Source organism: Nycticebus coucang, chromosome 8, assembly GCF_027406575.1.
Source record: "Nycticebus coucang isolate mNycCou1 chromosome 8, mNycCou1.pri, whole genome shotgun sequence".
Lineage (NCBI taxonomy): Eukaryota > Metazoa > Chordata > Mammalia > Primates > Lorisidae > Nycticebus > Nycticebus coucang.
The window spans coordinates 26,465,350-26,485,022 of NC_069787.1; the positions used below are offsets into that span (position 1 = coordinate 26,465,350).

The 19,673-nt window shown below is 38.4% G+C and overlaps 1 protein-coding gene across 6 annotated transcripts in view; it reads left to right on the forward strand.

The window, feature by feature from the left end:
- The window catches only part of FOXP1 (forkhead box P1), a 616,360-nt gene that overhangs the window by 193,938 nt on the left and 402,749 nt on the right, over positions 1–19,673 (forward strand). Inside the window, exon 1 of one of the 6 annotated variants that reach the window (XM_053600808.1) lies at positions 18,800–18,853. The exons of the other annotated variants lie outside the window; for them this stretch is intronic. The gene's annotated coding sequence lies outside the window, so the exon portion shown is untranslated. Of the gene's footprint in view, positions 1–18,799; positions 18,854–19,673 lie in introns of those variants that run through there. 6 annotated transcript variants of the gene reach the window in all.

The window sequence follows — 19,673 nt, forward strand, 5'->3', positions numbered from 1 at the left end:
TTGGAGGCCGGGAGAATTTGCTATACAATTGTGTCTTGGGGGAACAGTAGGCAAATTCTTAAACTCCTTTTTCATTTGGAAAGAAAGGCAGTCTTTGTTTAGTTGGACAGATTTTTCAACCTGTGTCTAAAGCATAAAACTTTTTGTACTGGGGGCAGTAGACGTAGGTGGTTAAAATAGTCAGGAAAAAAAAGGTTTCTAATTTTAGACTAGAGGAAGTCAATAAAGTTGACTCTTAATATTGAAACCTGACTCGATCTAATCTAGAATTGGAAATATGTGATATTTTTGCTTTTGGTAAACTTTATTATTATAAATGGAGAATGTTTAGGTCTTCCATTTGTACAGATGCACCATCTTCTTCCTATACATGTTTTGAGCCCATAACATTTTTGTGAGCTGTTTTTATGTAATAATTTCCAGGTTTTCTTTTTTTTAATAAACAATTTGATTTCCTATCTGAAAGAGATTTTTTTTTTTTCTTAAAATAACAGTTTATGATGCTGGACATGCAGCAGGCCAGCCATAGGGAGGCAGGGTTTGATAACACGAAGCTCATCTCAGAGGGACAACTCTTCTCTTCCCACCTACATGGCTCTGCACAGTAATTTTTTATTTATTTCAAGGCAGTATGGGCAAAGGAAATTTAAAAATCTTTCTTATTTGACCATTTTAAATTTGGAACTTACATGGTTCCATCCCAACAAGAAGTTGGCCTTCGTTTACCTGACACTAGAACAGAAAATCATCATGGAGTAAATCTTTTGCTTTTTTGGAAACTTAGGTTTTTCTCTCTTCCTGTACATTCTTTTCAGCGCCCCCGCCCCCCCCCCCCCCCCCGCCAGTACATCTCTACTGACACCCATCCACGGGCATGAAGGTAACATGGAGGGTCTTGGGAGCAGGACTCTTACAGTAATAACATTTGCTTTGGCAGAGTTTTCTGCCTTTGGTTTGCAAGTTTGCAGTGAATATTTTGCATTTCCTGCTGACAGGGAAGGGGGTTGCATGTTGCATTGAGATACAGAAATTCCTCATGACTCCATTTAAACCCGAACCTCATTGGCCCTTAGAATCCCGCTGATGGAGTATGTGCTTTGTTTGTCTGGGTGATTATTATTTTTTTCTTTTTCTTTTTCTGAAAAGTCTCTTGGCTTGTTGACTTGGAAAGAGGGAGGTTTTAAGTTACAGCAGGTCCTGACTGCGGGCTGCTGGGACACAAGGTGAAGGCACTGCGTTGTTTTCCTGGATGCTAACTTGCTGACAGAAAAGCGGGAACCAGTTTACAGTAGCTCTGACACCACTGTTACCTTTCTGCAGTCCTCTCCAGCTGCTCCAAGCCCTTCCATGCCTTCTCCATGCACACAGTTTGTTCTTGGGTGTGAAAGCAAACAGTATTTGAGTTGGCAGCAACTTCTCTTTCAGTGGAGTTTGCTGCCTCGGCAAGAAACCGCAGCCTGAGCTTTCTGCTGCTGAAGGTTTCCACTGGCAGGATGGCCTTTTCCCACATTTCCTTGGTTTAAGGAAACAGATTTTTAAACTTTTTTTTTTTTTAAGACAAAATGCCAACATTTAACAGCTGGAGTTAGTATAATTTATGGTTTTCACTTTATGTTCTTGTGGATGTATCAAAATTAAAAATCCGCACAATTATTGTTAAATTATGCAAGTTTTTGCAAAAAAGAGCGATTAAAAATAGACCCTCTGTTATGAGGAATTGAAAAAAGTCATTGTTACCTAAACAGGTATTCTCAATTATTCTATCTTTAATGGTTTTTAATTGTTATAATTTACTCATATTCTATTAAATCTCTCAGAGGAGATGTATCTGAAAGCTCTTTGTTTTTCCTTTGAGGAACAAGTAGGAGTTTGTTCATTTGAACCTCTTTAGTTTTTTTTTCTTTAAACCTTATTTTATTTTGTGTATTTATTTATTTTGTACATGTCACTGTGTTCATCTTTGCTCTTAAGGTCACCCTTCTTGTCAGGGCAGTTCTGAGGGCAAATCCATCTTAGATCTGCTCTCTGTCAAGGGGTGATCTTTTTTCAAGAGGAACCTGAGTGCCGCTAATGGAAGTTAGCCAGGTCTTTGTGAACTATAGAACTTTACCTTTTAGGCCAGCCGCAGTTTTCCTACATTTGCTTTAGGTGACCTATAACCATGCCTTACAGTTTTTGCCTATAGATTCTTAAATGATCAGAGACCTCCCACAATTTGCACCATGTCAGGATGAGGGAAAGAGTGCAGTTGACCAATAAAAAGTGATTGTTACTTCAACATAGATATATTTTTTTTCTGTCTTATCAATACACAAAGACTAGTTTTTTGGGTTATTTTACAATTTCTATTGATAAATATTCTGAGAACCTTTATTAACATCCCCCCAAAGCCCTCTGACATCTATATTTGCTATCCTGATTTCTCAGAACATAAAATAGGAAGTGAAAAGGCCAGTCTAGTTGGTACAGTGAGTTGCTTTAAAGACTGTTCAATCTACATGTTAGATTTAGGGTCAGAACATTAGCTGTGATGAATAACAGGGGACAAAATTTTTCTTTTCTTTTCAAGGACACTGGCAGTTAATCATTTTTATCTGCCCGCCCTGTAGTCCTGATTAGATTTATTATGTATGCCGCATGTTTATGGCATTTTTATTATATGTTGTTAATTTGTTGTAACTGTCACTACATTTTTTTTCTTCTTCTTCTTCCCTTTTTCTCCCTGAGGACCCTTGAAAGCAGCCAAGTATCAGCTGTTACCTTGTGCTTTAGGAAACGTCATTTGGTTTTTAATTTTAATAAAAGCCCTACTAAAAAAATACCAGTGTTAAAATATGTATCTTTCTTGAGATAAAAGGATAATTTGCAATTGTCTTCTTTTGAATTTTTTGTTTTCTGTCAGTGATGAAGTAATGCATGTTTAGGTGGATTTAGAGAATACATATTTATAAAAACACTTTGCCTGTAAACCTAGAAGGGCGAGCTGTTGATTATACACTAAACTATAATTTTCCTCATTAGTGGAAAGCCATCTATATAGTTTTCAAATCACTGCTAGGTAAGACAATTGGGCCATTTAACATTTAAGCTGCTTAAAAAGTCACGCAGTTGAATGATGCATTTAGAACATCTTTTTTAGCTTACTAGCTCTCAGAATGGATATGGAATCTGTTAAATATAGAGGCCATTCTTTAAATAAGGACGACAGTTAAAATTGGGAAGCCAGAGAATTAGATTGGAAATGATTTACGATGAGTCTACAGGACATTAAAAAAATAAAGTTAGAAAAGGAAATCCACTGGCTGCATTGGCTGTACTACAGCAGAAAATTTTTACTTTTCATCTCTTTTGAATTGGCTGGATATATGGGCAATGCGCAGAAGCAAATGTTTGGTAAAAATTAACAGAACTTTTCTTTTTATTATATGTTCTGGTGTTGGTTTGGTATTGGCATTACAAGCCTCTGACTCTAACCGAGTCAGTTTCTTGTTTTGACAGTTACAAACTTTTTCAATAACGGAGAACCACCCATTCTCTTAAGAGCATTAGACGTTAAAATAAATAGAAGCTGGATTGAACAACGGCTTTGTTTTTGTCATGCAGCATGAACATATGGGTCCTTAATAAATACCACTTGAAGATGACACACGGGTGTGGTTATTGAATTTACAATATGTAATAATCACAGATGCATACATCATTTTAAAGAATTATTATACATTTGTTCATATTGTACAGTAAGAAGTTGATACATTGTCTGTGTAATAAACAATGTGATCTCAAAGAGACAGATTATAGACAGTATTAAGTCATTTAGGTATAAAGTAGTTTCACTGATAGTTCCAGCTTGTTCCTATGATGGCTCATTAAAGCATCTCAAATTCTTACTTTTTTTTTTTTGCAGTTTTTGGCTGGGGCTGGGTTTGAACCTGCCACCTCCAGCATATGGGGCCGGTGCCCTACTCCTTTGAGCCACAGGCACCGCCCCTCAAATTCTTACTTAATGGAAAAAAAAAATAGAAATACAATCTTAGATATCTTAGATATAAAATCATTTATCATTTCAATTATATCAATATTAAATTAACCAAGAAAAAGTGATAACATTTACTAACTAGTAGTATAAGAATTCAGAATGATAAAGTTATTAATTCAGTCTCGGGCTTTGGTGTTCCACTAGACATGTTATACCCCATTGTAGGCATGAGACTATCATTTTATTCACTCATCTCCTATCCTGTTCACCATTTATGGAGTTGATAATGTGTTTACTTAACGTTTCTGTGTGCAACTTTGAGAAAACAAAACTTCAAGTTCTATCCTTAGAAATAAAGTGTTTACAGAAGTGTCTGAGATATTTCTTTGCTCCCATGAAGAATGTAAGTTGGAGCTTGCTGAAAATGTAAACATTATATATTTGGTTTAGAAGAAGGGAGGTGGTTTTTCTGGCTCATGGCAACAGCATGAATGGGCAACAAAGGCCAAAAGCTTGGTACTTGAGAACAGTGAACAAGCCCTTTTGGCTGGTCGTTAGAGCTCATATGGGAAAGAGAGGAAATAAGCTGGAAAGGTAGCTAGCATCGAACCATAGAGGACCTCAAATTTAGGTTAAGAAGTGAAGAATTTATTCAATAACATTAATTAATATCAGTAATGGCAGGTCACATTTGCTGTGGGCGAGGCATCAAGTTTAGTGGTTGGCAATGCATTATGTATCTTCAACTCCTACTGAGCATCTAAGGAAGGGAATTCCGTTTTTATCCATAGATGATACAGATGAGGAAATTGAGTCTCGAGAAGGTCATGTGATCTTTCCCTGGGAATATGGGAGTGAAATGGAACCAAGATTTCAAATTAGACTCTGGGAAATAAGAACCAGCCTTCTGAAGACTGACTATGCTGCCAGGGGGTACGACTGGGAGTTTTTGAGCACAAGAGTCTGTTGATCAGAGCTGTGCTCTGGGGTAATTCTTCTATTATCATTTTATAGAACTATAGTGAGGTGCCCAGATAGGAAGAAATTGTGATAGTTCTGAAGAGCAGCAATCAGGGTGCAGCAGGGTGTTTGAAGGGATAGGAAAGGCAGTGATGGAGGGCTCCAAAAATCCTCAACGTTTTGAGCTGGACTTGGTGTGAAAGGCAGAGATGACTGGGAGAATTCTGTTGGTATTCTTAGCACTTGCTGACAGAAGAGGAGAGAGGGCAGGGTGGGGAAGGAGGAGAGCTGAGGTTTGGTTGCCACTGGGGGTGCAGGCATTAATTTCAGGCAGAGTCTTTCTGGAAGATGATGAAATTCACATTGAACTGGACATTGTGAAAGTAGTGAGGGCTGGAAATGGTACTTTGAAGCCACAGAAGGGCCAGATTAGAGAGGGAGACTGGTACATTTAGAGAAGGAGGGAGAAGACAGTGGCTGGAGGAGGAGACCAGTATATAAATCAGCCTTAGGAGATAAAGAAAAATCTTTGTGCACATTGGAGATGACAGATTTGTAGGCCATGCTTCAGACACACACCTATACATATTCATGTTTGTATACATATTCATGTACATATTTATATATGTATTCCTATATACATTCATATGGATTACTGTGTGTATTTGTATACGTATCTTATCCATGAGCATGCGCTGTTCTCTGAAGCTCACATATGTATTCTTGGGAGTCTTTCCCACCTCGGTTAGCAAGTGGGGAGAGGAAGGGTAGGGTAGGCGTCAGTCTCTCCCAGAGCAGCAGAGCCGACTGGGAGGATCCTGCTCCACATCGCTGCAGCTTGAGAGCAGGAGAGGGAAGATGGGGTTTACTTCTAGTGTGTGCGAGGTTCAGCCAACACGTAGAATTTTATACCCCCTAAAATGCATTCCCACACATAAGCCTGGCAGCTTTAAATGTTCTAGTAAATGTTAAATGATTTATAATAGGATTTTACAGAATTCAGCAAGATTACCATTATGTTGTGAAATAAGGGCTAAGAGTGTGGTCAATAAATGTGTTAACTTTTCCTTTGGGGTGATATTTCTCTCCTTTGAAAATCCATTCATCTGCCGAAACTGCATATGAGAAGCTCGTTGCTTTTGCCAATGAGAGATTGCAGGGAAGAGTTTTTTTTTACTTCCCTTCCCCGTGCTCCTTCTTAATTACTGAAAAGGTTAACAGCGAACACTTCTGAGTCTTTAATGTTGTGTTGTGTTTTTCCTCTTTCCAAAGAAATGCTGTCTCATTGCACGAGTCCATTTTGTGTTATCGATTGAAGGGCTAAGATATGGTGCCCTTTTCTTTTTCTTTGTAAGATGCCATTAAGTGATTTCTTTTTAGGGTTCTAGGAAATGTCACCCTGACAAAAAGTTGCCTTCCCATGTTAGAAGCCTCCACTTCTTGATTCCTTACATGGCCATTTACTAAGTGGCTAGAGTCGTTTGGAACACTTTAATGGTAAAGAGCTTCACTGCTACCCTCTACAAAGACTGCCGGTGGTGTGAAGTGAAGGTGGTGAGACTTGCTTCAGGAAAACGTATTTTACAGAATCATGCAGGTCCTCATCTCAGTATCAACGTGGAATATTGTTCGTGTTTCTTCTGAGAGTTTCCAATTGGCTGTATAACCGAGGGCTTTGTCATAACAGTTAGAGAAGATGTTCGTCAACTGAGGTCACCCTGACTTTTGAGACTCTAATTATAATTGGCTTGAGCCTTTATCCTATATCCTGTGGGAATTCTAGTGAGAATTCCTGCAGGCTTTGTTTTTATTGTTGATTTTGGCTAGAAAACCCTTGATACTCCTTCCTCCCATCTGTATTCTCTTTTCTCCTCTCCGAGGTGGAAATTAGCCTCGTCCCATAATTTCCTTCTGCATAGCTAACACAGAGCATTGAAGATTAGGGAGTTGGAGGAATTTTGCATCAGAGGTCAGAATGGAGTTCTCATCAGCCTTGTTCTTCTTCTTCTTCTTTTTTTTTGTTATTAAATCATAGCTGTGTACATTATTGCCATCATGGGGCACCATACACTGGTTTTATAAACCGTTTGACACATTTTCATCACACTGGTTAACATAGCCTTCCTGGCATTTTCTTAGTTATTGTGTCAAGACATTTACATTCCACATTTACTAAGTTTCACATGTACCCTTGTAAGATGCACTGCAGGTGTAATCCCACCAATCACCCTCCCTCGGCCCCCCTCCCCCCGCCCTCCCCTCTCTTTTCCCCTTCCCCCTATTCTTAGGTTATAACTGGGTTATAGCTTTCATGTGAAAGCCATAAATTAGTTTCAGAGTAGGGCTGAGTACATTGGATACTTTTTCTTCCATTCTTGAGATACTTTACTAAGAAGAATATGTTCCAGCTCTATCCATGTAAACATGAAACAGGTAAAGTCTCCATCTTTCTTTAAGGCTGTATAATATTCCATGGTGTACATATACCACAATTTATTAATCCATTCGTGGGTCGATGGGTACTTGGGCTTTTTCCATGACTTAGCAATTACGAATTGGGCTGCATTAAACATTCTGGTACAAATATCTTTGTTACGATGTGATTTTTGGTCTTCTGGTTACATGCCTAGTAGAGGAATTATAGGATTGAATGGCAGATCTATTTTTAGATCTCTACATGTTCTCCAAACATCTTTCCAAAAGGAATGTATTAATTTGCATTTCCACCAGCAGTGTAGAAGTGTTCCCTTTTCTCCACATCCATGCCAACATTTCTGGTTTTGGGATTTTGTGATGTGGGCTAATCTTACTGGAGTTAGATGGTATCTCAGAGTAGTTTTGATTTGCATTTCTCTGATGATTAAAGATGATGAGCATTTTTCATGTCTGTAGGCCATGCGCCTGTCTTCTTCAGAGAAGTTTCTCTTCAAGTCCCTTGCCCAGCCTGCGATGGGATCACTTGTTCTTTTCTTGCTTATACGTTTGAGTTCTCTGTGGATTCTGGTTATTAAACCTTTGTCAGAGATATAACCTGCAAATATCTTCTCCCATTCTGAGGGCTGTCTGCTTGCTTTACTTACTGTGTTCTTGGCTGTGCAGAAGCTTTTCAGTTTGATCAGGTCCCAGTAGTGTATTTTTAAGCTGCTTCAATTGCCTGGGGGGTCCTCCTCATAAAATACTCACCCAGACCGATTTCTTCAAGGGTTTTCCCTGCACTTTCTTCTAGTATTTTTATAGTTTCATGTCTTAAGTTTAAATTTTTAATCCATTGAGAGTCTATCTTAGTTAATGGTGAAAGGTGTGGGTCCAGTTTCAGTCTTCTACAGGTTGCCAGCCAGTTCACCCAGCACCATTCGTTAAATAGGGAATCTTTTCCCCCACTGAATGTTTTTAATTGGCTTGTCAAAGATCAAATAACGGTAAGTAGCTGGATTCATCTCTTGGTTCTCTATTCTGTTCCAGAGATCTACTTCTCTGTTTTTGTGCCAGTACCATGCTGTTTTGATCACTATCGATTTATACTGTAGTCTGAGGTCAGGTAGCGTGATTCCTCCTGCTTTGTTTTTATTTCTGAGTAATATCTTGGCTATTTGAGGATTTTTCTGATTCCATATAAAACAAAGTATTATTTTTTCAAGATCTTAAAAGTATGACAGTGGAGCTTTAATAGGGATTGCATTAAAATTGTATATTGCTTTGGGTAGTATGGACATTTTAACAATGTTGATTCTTCCCAGCCATGAGCATGGTATGTTTTTCCATTTGTTAACATTCTCAGCTATTTCTTTTCTTAGAGTTTCATAGTTCTCTTTATAGAGATCTTTCACATCCTTTGTTAGATAAACTCACAAATATTTCATCTTCTTTGGCACTACTGTGAATGGAATGGAGTCCTTAACTGTTTTTTCAGCTTGACTGTTGTTGGTATATATAAAGGCTACAGATTTAGGAATATGGATTTTGTAACCTGAGATGCTGCTGTATTCCTTGATCACTTCTAAGAGTTTTGTAGTAGACTCCCTGGGGTTTTCCAGATATACAATCATATCATCTGCGAAGAGCGAAAGTTTGATCTCTTCTGACCCTATATGGATACCCTTGATCACCTTTTCTTCCCTAATTGCGGTGGCTAAAACTTCCATTACAATGTTAAAGAGCAGTGGAGACAATGGGCAGCCTTGTCTGGTTCCTGATCTGAGTGGAAATGATTTCAATTTAACTCCATTCAATACGATACTGGGTATGGGTTTGCTGTAAATGGCTTCTCTCAGTTTAAGTAATGTCCCTTATATACCAATTTTCTTAAGTGTTCTGATCATGAAGGGATGCTGGATATTATCAAAAGTTTTTTCTGCATCAATTGAGAGAATCATATGGTCTTTGTTTTTTAATTTGTTTATATGCTGAATTATACTTACAGATTTACATATATTGGACCAGCCTTGAGACCCTGGGATAAAACCGACTTGGTCATGATGTATAATTTGTTTGATGTGTTGCTGGATTCTGTTTGTTAGGATCTTGTTGAATATTTTTGCATCTACATTCATTAATTCATTAGTGATACTGGTCTGTAATTTTCTTTTCTTTTTGGATCTTTTCCTGGTTTGGGGATCAGGGTGATGTTTGCTTCATCGAACGTGTTGGGTAGTCTTCCTTCTTTTTCTACATTTTGGAACAGGTTGAGTAATATAGGTACTAATTCCACTTTAAAAGTTTGGTAGAATTCTGACGTGAAGCCATGTGGTCCCAGGCTTTTCTTTTTAGGGAGGTTTTGTATGGTTGATGCTATTTCAGAACTTGATATAGGCCTGTTCAACATTCCCACTTGATTCTGGCTAAGTCTTGGAAGGTGACGTGCTTCCAAGTATTGGTCAATTTCCTTCAGATTTTCATATTTCTGAGAATAAAGTTTCTTGTAATATTCATTAAGGATTTTTTGAATTTCTGAGGAGTCTGTTGTTATTTTGTCTTTGTTGTTTTGGATTGATGAGATTAGAGATTTTACTCTTTTTTTCCTGGTTAGGTTAGCCAAAGGTTTATCTCTTTTATTGACCTTTTCAAAAAACCAACTGTTTTGATTTATCGATCTGTTGTATAATTCTTTCGTTTTCAATTTCATTTAATTCTGCTCTAATTTTGGTTATTTCTTTTCTTCTGCTGGGTTTGAGGTTGGAATGTTCTTCCTTTTCCAGTTGCTTGAGATATCAGCCCACGGAACATACTCCAAAATCCATCACATCTTAGGTCACAAGTCTAACCTCAGTAAATTTAAAGGAATAGAAATTATTCCTTGCATCTTCTCGGACCACCATGGAATAAAAGTTGAAGTCAGTAACAACAGGAATCTGCATACTCATACAAACATGGAAGTTAAATAACCTTACGCTGAATGATAGCTGGGTCAGAGATGAGATTAAGAAGAAAATTGCCAAATTTTTGGAACAAAACCACAATGAAGACATAAATTATCAGAACCTCTGGGATACTGCAAAGGCAGTCCTAAGAGGGAAATTTATAGCACTGCACCCTTCCTCAAGAGAACGGAAAGACAGCCTTGTTCTTCTAATATACATTTGTTCACACATAGTTGTTGTCCCTGAGGAACTGTCTCTATAGATGGGACCTCCGAATTGCCTGACTTTTCCTCTCTTTTCTCGCCTGCCACTTGCCTCTCATTACTCTGGTTTATGTTACCTACTCACGTTTCTTAAAAACAGCAATTTAATTTTCTCTTTCTTTCTTAACCACCTTCTTCCAAAGCAGGTTCAAGGAGGCCTCGTTTTCCGTGTTTCAGGGAGGAGATGACTGGTAGGATGATTATCTTCTCACTTCCGTACATGTGCGCAGATACCACTTCTGTTCTCCCTCTGTTTCTCTCCCCTAAATGTGGCAAAATTTGAGACTATTTTGCATAGAGAGAGACATATTAGGATTTTATTCCAGTGTTGGCTGGACCCACCACTCTTCATTCTTTTCAGCCACTTCCTTTTAATCAAACAGGTTGATTCAAAATGCATGTCCTAAATTCCAGCCTCGTCTAAGTCCTGTAGTAAAATAACTAAAATCTTAGCCTGACAACATTTTGTTTGTGCCTTTGATTATCAGCTAATGTTCCTTGTCAAGGTAAACACGTTGTGTCCTCTCGCTCTCGCTCTCTTTCTGACAGAGTCTCACTCTGTTGCCCTGGGTAGAGTGCCATGGTGTCACAGCTCACAGCAACCTCAAAGACTTGGGCTTAAGGGATCCTCTTGCCTCAGGTTCCCAAGTAGCTGGGACTATCGGTACCCACCACATTGCCTGGTTAGTTTTTTTCTCTTTTAGTAGAGACAGGGTTTCCCTATTGCTTAGGCTAGTCTCAGATTCCTGAGCTCAAGTGATCCAGCTGCCTTGGCCACCCAGAGTGCTAGGATTACAGGTGTGAGCCACTGCACCTGGCTTTTGTTTTATTTTTTGAGATCACTCTGTCACCCAGGCTGGAGTATAGTGATACCTTCATAGCTTGCTGTAGCCTTGAACTGCAGGGCTTAAGCAGTCCTCCTGCCTCAGCCTTCTGTAAATGTCATTCTTTAATCATCCCTTCCCTTGGAAATTAAGGATGTTGATGACATGGTTGAGTGGTGTGCTTTGATGCAGAGCTAGTGGAAAGCATTTACCGTGAGTCAGCCACCTGGAGTCCACTCCTCTCCTCTTGTCCCTTGACCGTGACGTTGTCAGCCAGCACTGCTATCTTATCATTAGATGAGCAACATCAGGCGATTTTGTCGTGGTGTTATCTTTTGTAGTTTTCACAGTGATGGGCCTGACCTGGCGTTACAAAAACTTCTAAAACATCTACCAAGCTTGAAATCAAAGCACTCTTATTGATTATTTTACAAGTTCTGATACTGACATATAAGTGTATTAAATCTATTTTTCACTATTGCAGTTTCTCAGTACCTGGGATTCCAAAATCCCAGGAGTTATGATCTTAGGGTTAGCAGTTGTAATCATAATTTTTTTTTTAAGCATTTAAGTTAAGGTGAGTTTGGTTGTATACAACAGAAAATCCAGTACAGGTAGGCTTAAACAGTGTGAGTGGCAAGTCCTTAGGAGGTGGGGCTGCAGAAGAGACTTGATCCAGCTTTCTGGATCCCATGGTGTTGGCTATCCAGTGGTCCTCTTTGTGATCTTAAGATATCTTCTCTCAGCTGCTGGGCACATGTCAAGCAGGAGAGAGGAAAAGAGAATCTTTTCTTGGTATTTTCCAGAAAAATTCTTGCAACTCTAGTTGGACTGGTTTCTAACATATACCACCTTCATTGTGGCCCAGGGAGATGGAACATCTAGTTGGTGTATTTGAGTTGATGTGTTTCTTCCACTGTAGCTGGAAAGGAAGCAGCTTTCCCAGAAACATAGGATAGCAGTCAGTTGAAGGAGTTTAGAGGACTTTCTAGCAGTTCGTTGAATGGGTTTAGAGGAAAAAATGTTGAGGATACAGCCTTGGATGTTCATTTCATTGAGCTGTTTTTATATTTCAGAAGACCTAAGTTAATCCAGTCATCTGCACAAGATAAGACTTTGGGATTAACCAAAGTCAAGTTCCTTGGCTTTTAGCCATAAATATTTTAATCTGTGATCTCTTTGGCAATTTGGCAGATGTTCCCTATGGAGTAATTAATACTTAACAAATAAATATTAGTTGGTAGAGTCTTCATAAACTTAGCATCTGTGATGGTGGGAATGCTTAGAATTTAATGAAAGGAGTTCTTTGTAGTTTAAAAAATTGGGGGATACTTTTATATAAGGCTTCTGCGTCAACAGCAGGTAAAACTAATTATAATTCACCTTTGAAGTAATGACTGGTTCAAATACTGTGCAGATGGGGAAAAAAATAACATTCCGTTGTACTAGCCTTACTTCTAAACTTTAAAATTCAACATTTCAGGTCCTTCTTTTTCCAGATATGGTAAGTTTTACGTTTTACTAGCATGTTTTACAAACATTAATCATATGGAAAGAAAAAGTTGGTGAATTTTAACACTACTGTGATAGCGGCTATGACTCAACAACAGAAATTGTTGTTAGTGGAACCACCAGAAAACAATTCTGTTTTGGGGGAAAAATGTTTAGTTGAAAGGCCACAGAAGAGATGCATATTCAGTAAGCACACAGAGAGGCAAACACGGAAATGTAAGATTGTTTTACAAAAAGAAATTTCTAAAAAGAGTATAGTCAAACTGTTGAGGAAATTTCTTTGTTAAAGAATAAACATTGTGCATATCAAACACAGAAGAGTGTAAAGTGTTGTCAACGGTAATGTGAACTTGTTCTAAGATGCAGAAAGTGTTTCGTGCTCGACACTTTTTGGAAATGACATTTCCATCAGAGGGCTTTCTTTTTTTTTTTTTTTTTTGTAGTGACAGAGTTTCACTTTATTGCCCTTGGTAGAGTGCCGTGGCATCACACAGCTCACAGCAACCTCCAACTCCTGGGCTTAGGCGATTCTCCTGCCTCAGCCTCCCGAGTAGCTGGGACTACAGGCACCCGCCACAACACCTGGCTATTTTTTTGTTGCAGTTTGGCCGGGGCTGGGTTTTAACCCGCCACCCTCGGCATATGGGGCCGGCGCCCTGCTCGCTGAGCCACAGGCGCTGCCCCAGAGGGCTTTCAGTGAGGCTGGATATACAATACCAGGGCAAAGTAGAGTTGTCGGTAGAGCCTGTAGCCTGGACTCACGCTGTGCCTCTTGGCCTTTGCTGTTGTTTTACCTGACTTACAGAAATGTTGGTTATCTTGGGTCCACTGCCTTCCCCAGGACCAGACCAAGGATTCTTGGCCAGTGTTTCAGGGTCTTGTGGATATAAAACAAGTACCTGCTGCTCCTGGTGATGTGGCCGGCCAACCCTGATGTTCTTGGGAAATCTCCCTGACCTCTGTCCACTAGGGGTCCACATTTCAGACTCCACTCTGACCTTGAAAGACATCTGGATATCTTATTTACATAGTTTTATATCCTGACTCCTCCCTGCCTGCTCCCCATTCCCATGGTTTATTATTTTTCAAACTTTGCCATGCACAGACATTATATTTTGCACAATTCTGATCTCAACATTTGCTTCTCTGTCCTCATAAATCCCCTCACTGGATAGAACATAAATGAGTCTATTCAGTAAAAAAGACTATACTACTTCTTAAAAGAAAAAAAAAGTTATCAGTTGCCACAGCTAGATGGTAACCTAACATAAATACTGTGAAGGCAGAACAGTGGTATAAATAGGAGTTGACAAACGCTTTTGGCAAGGGTGTGGTAGCAGATATTTCCAGCTTCACAGGCTGCGTACCCAGTTTCATAACACTGTAGCCCCAAATCAGGAAGAAATAGTACATAAATGAATTGGGAATGGCTGTATCTCGATAAACCTTTCTTTGCAGACATAGAAATTGGACTTTCTATGTAATGTAATTTTTAATGTCATGAAATATTACTCTTCTTTTGCTCTCCCCCACCCCTAATTTCAAAATACAAAATGTATTCTCAGCTTATGGGATGTACAAAAATTGATAGCAGTGGGGGTTTGGCCCATGAGTTGTAATGTGCAGACCCCAGGTATATATCTCTCCCAGGTGTTGCCTGCTTCTACCTAAGATAATGACCTGCGGAGGTATTCTTTTTGTTAAAAATGGACTTTTGGATGTATTAGGTGTTAGACCAGCACCCAGATGAAGCTATATCCCTGGTGTAATTTGAAGGGTTGAAAAGGAATTAGAAATAGAACAACTTCCTAAGTGCAGTTTGGTATAAATTGTTGTTGTGTCCCTACCACCTAAAACCACCTTAAGGTTCAAGGAACTTTACCTAAGGTTGTGCAACTTTAGGTAATACCTTTGCTTCTTCTACCTGGCATGTAGAGTAACGTGAAAATAGAGATACAAATAGCACATCGGTGGAGGTGAGAAGGAGGAATTTTCAACCTTGTAACTAGAAACCAGCAAGATCAGTGAATGGGGTAGAGGGAAGGAGGGATGAAACAATGGGTGATTTTGACAAGGGAGAAAATATCTGAAAGAAGGAAAAGAATCTGAGATCAGCACTTGGCAAAATCTCCAGTATTTTGCCAACTCATCCATGCCTCTCTGTTCTCTTCCTGATAGTGTTACACAGATCGTAGTTCCCCCTTATCCTTGGGGATATGTTCCATGATCCATCGTGGACTCTGAAACCACAGATAGTACTGAACCCTATATGCATTACGCTGCTTTGTATACATACACACCTACGATAAAGTTTAATTTATAAATTAGGCAGAGTAAGAAATTAACAGCAGGAGCTCATAATGATAAAATAGAATAATTATAACAATTGGTATAATTGTTATAATCACTTTCTTGGGCTTTGGGGCCATTATCAAGTAAAATAAAGGTGACTTGAGCACAAGCTCTGCGACCCCACCATAGTCAGTCTGGTAACAGACGCGTGCGAAGGACTTGACGGGGTGGGCGGTGTAGATAGTTTGGATATGCTGGACAAAGGGATGATTCACGTCCAGGGCACAACAGAGCTAGATGGGGGAGATTTCGTCATGCTACTCAGAACAGAGTGCAATTTAAAACTTATGAATTGTTTATTTCTGGGATTTTCCATTTAATATTTTCAGACCAGTTGACTGCGGGTAACTGAAACCGCAGAAAGTGAAACTGCAGAGAAGAGGGGAGTACTTCATTATTGTAGTATATGATGCTGTATATCGTTAATCCCTCTGTCACATCAGTCCATTAGCGTCTGATGTTACTATTCCATCTCCCCTGGCCACAAGAACCAGAGGAGCTAGTGACCCAGCGTAGTCTCTACCAACCATTTTCTGTCTTCCTTTGTGGGGTTCACTGATACTCAATTTCAAAGACTTTCCTTTTTTTTTTTTAAGTCTGTATTGATTCCATTTTGTATATGTTTTAGATAGGAATTCTTGAGTTATTTCTTGAAAAACTTATAAAAACTTACAGAAACTTCTATAAAAAAACTAGAGCCAGTGTGGCTTTATTTCATAACTTGAGACAGAGGTCTAAAGGACAAAAGAATTTCGATGTTCCCAATATTCTAATGTTTTACTTTGTATGTGTATTCTGATAGACAGAAACACCACATTCTGAGGAAAATGAGATCTTCAGTAGGAGGGAAGCTTTTGTATATAGCATTCATGGGGTAACAATTATTACTATAACCTGAAAAATAATGTCTTCATGTTACCAACTCAAAAACGTTTTTTATTTCAAAACAGCTTCTTAAAACAAAGTTGTTTTTTCAAGTTGCATTACTTTCCAGGATCAACATGAACAGAGAAACCCTACACCAGGCACATAGTTGGCATGCTCTAAAGTGTGATAGTATAGTTGTTAAATAATTACCAAAGTTGGGGAAAATGATCTGGTTTCAAATTCTGGGCTAGCTACTTAGTAACTTTGTGACCTTGGAGAAGTTACTTAATATTTTAAACCTCAGTTTTCTCATCTGAAAATGGGGATGGAAAAGCACTGCTCTCAGTGTAGGAGTTGAAAATATTATTGTTTATCAGATACCTTTGGGCTAACAAGATTATGTAAAAATAGTTCACAGTGCAGTGTGTGAAACATAACAATAATATGTTTATGTGAAATTTGTATGCTTAATTAAATTAAAAAACTTTTTTTTTTTTTTTTTTTTTGGCCAGGGCCGGACTAGATTTGAACCCACCGCCACCGATATATGGGGCTAGTGCCCTACTCCTTAAGCCACAGGCACCACCCCTAAAATACCCATTTTGAATTATTGTTTTGCTCGATGTCTAAGCTAGAGCTAAATGTTAGAGGACAATTTAACAGTAGAAGTCAATATCCACTGTAGCTTTCTGCATTTTTAATGTCCAGTTTAAAATAATTTTCCCTTATGTAAAAGGCAGTATGGATAAAGTTCATATATATGTCAAAATTTGGGTAACTTCACATCAGTGAATCTTAAACCAAGGAAACATCGACTCACACGTTTTAACTCCTTAACATCAGTTTGGTTGCACTTACTGACCCAGTCACTGTTTAGGTTTTGCTCACTTTCGAGTTCCTATTGGTAAAAAATGAACATACATATTACAGGTGTCATTGTGATAATTCTCTGTCTTCCTTTCTTTGTCTGCCTTCACCTTTTTTCAATTTCTTGCATCAGTTTACACATCTGGAGAGTGTCCGTGACCTGTGAATTCATCCCCCAGCTGCATGGTTCTCAGTTTCTGTGTATGAGATGAAAGGGGACCATGGTGCAAAGCTATTGAAGGTCAAGAGGAAAAGGCTAAAAGAAAGTTAAACTAAGAACTGATTTATGTCAAGTTGGAAATTGAAGATGGTGGTAGTGTTTCCCTTGAGTCTTCTTTAGGGGCAAAGCGATTTCTAGGTATAACTGGCTTCTTCAGCTATTTTGAGTTCATAGGGTTACAAGTTCCAATAAGGTCTTTCTACCAAATAGCTAAGCCAGAATTTGAAACCAGATTTTTTTTTCCCCTTCTTGGGTGATTACTTAACAACTTATACCACCATTGTTTTTGAACACTATCCCTGGTAATTTTAAGGTATGATTTTTAAGACACAAGCCAGAATCCTAAATACTAAGACAAACATGTCATTTTACAGTGTTCTGTGTAAATTGATTCAGTGGGGACAAGAGATATGTTTATCCCATTCCAAGAACAGATTGTTTCAGTACTTCAGCTTTTGGGAATTCATCTACATCATTTGGCTATTTCTGAGCCTTAGTTTACTTGTCTGTAAGATGGGATTAATCCTACCTCAATGGTTTAGCAGAATCATTGTAAAGTGGTTTAGTAATGTTTTATAATATTATCATAGCCCTTCACCATTTGATGTAATCTTTGAAATACTAACAAATGTTTGTGAAGATTTCATCGTCCATAAATTTACCCAGTGAGAAAAAAAAGTATTGACTTTCTTTTGTTCTTTGGAGAATCAAAAAGTTTAGTTTGCAGTATATGAAACGGAACCCCAAATCTTGTCTATGTCTCTACTATAATTAAATTTAGTTTCCTTTGAAATGATACAACATTTTTCTTGAATCCTCACTTCAGAAGTTAACACTCCAGTGCCACCATGTAATAAAAATTCTAAGGCTACTTTTATATAATCATCTTCCCTGCTAGGACCTTCTAAGCTCTGTTTATATCAACAGTTAGAACAAGTGGTTTCTTCATCCTTTTAATGATGTTGTTATTATTTCAAAGTGTGAAACTGGAGTATTTGACTTGGAGAAACCACTGCATTTCCTCAGAGTGTTTCAGTCTAGAATGTCTCCTTGTACTCTCTCTATTCTTTACTTGGGGATACGTCCAAGTTCTCAGATACGGAACATTTAGGACCTAATTTTTGTATGATAAGCTGGGAATTTACTTGCAGTTACCTTTTAGTTATTTCTCCCGATTTTTTTGTCTCTTAAGGTAAGATATGCTATACAAAAATGTAAAAAAGAAAAGTACCAAAAACCTCCCAAGTGTGTACATCGTTAAATAACATCAAAATTATATACCATTTCTTTCTCATATCACATTGTTTAGTCTGTCTGAATTCCAGCTGTTTCTTTCCTTGGGCCAGTTTGTTGTGTCTCTCTCTGAATTTATCTGAGTAGAAGAATTAGAGAAAAAACCCTTGGGATTTCCTTCTCAGAACGAGCTGTGAGACACTGTGACCATTTTCCTACTTCACCATGTAGCTATCAGAAGCTTTTTTTCTATTTTTTCTTTCCTTTTTTGCCCATATGGATTTAGAGGTAACTACTTCTCTCCTGCTCTGGTAATGGATTCTTTTTCTCTCTTCTTAGTCTTATGGCAGTTGTGATTTCCTTTCCTTGGACATTTAACTCTGGACGTGGCTAAAGATTTTCCAGAGCAGATTAGCAAGGAGGTAAGTTTTACTATAAAGTGAGCCTAGTTACCCTGGTTCAAGATTTTAGCATTAGGATCTGGAAATGAAATGGCTGGAAAGAAATGGGACTTAGAGAATAATGAAGCCAACATTGATCTCACCGTCTGTCTGTTCAGAGGAGCAGGAACATGGCAGCTCTTTGTGCACATAATGTGTTCAGTACTTCTAGCTCCTTAAAATTGGCTAATGAATAATGGTCCTTTCCAGTTACAGTACTTGGGATAAGCTCAGTTACCTGACACACAAAATTTCCCTGAGTTTTGCTACCTGCAATAGGTGTGGGCTTCCCAGAATTCTGTTTCTGACAGGTGTATGCTTTATACACTGAGAATTCTAAATAAAATATTTCCACGAGAGACTCTTGTCTTAATGGTATCTGTACAGAAATACTTCTGTGTGTTAGTGGAAGTTACTCCATGAAATGCCCTTTATAGAGGTTCCCCGCTGAGAAAGCATTCTAGAAATGGATGTCAACCAAGGGAGATTCATTCATTCCATACGTTTTGTAATTTCAAAAAATGTACACCGTCAATATTTTTTCTTAATTGAACAGTTTGTTGAACAGACGGGTGCTTTAATTATGGTGGTCTAAATTTACACACATTGCAGTGGTATTTTGCTACATTAATTACCTTACTTGTCATGAGGAACAGGTAATTACCACATCAACTCACCCTCCTGCGGTACATGGAAACATAACTTTATTTGAACGGATACGGCAAACCAGAGTATAGCCACTCCACACCTTCTTAGTAGTTGCTAAAGAAAAGTGGTTTTCATAGCAGTTGTTTGGGAATGA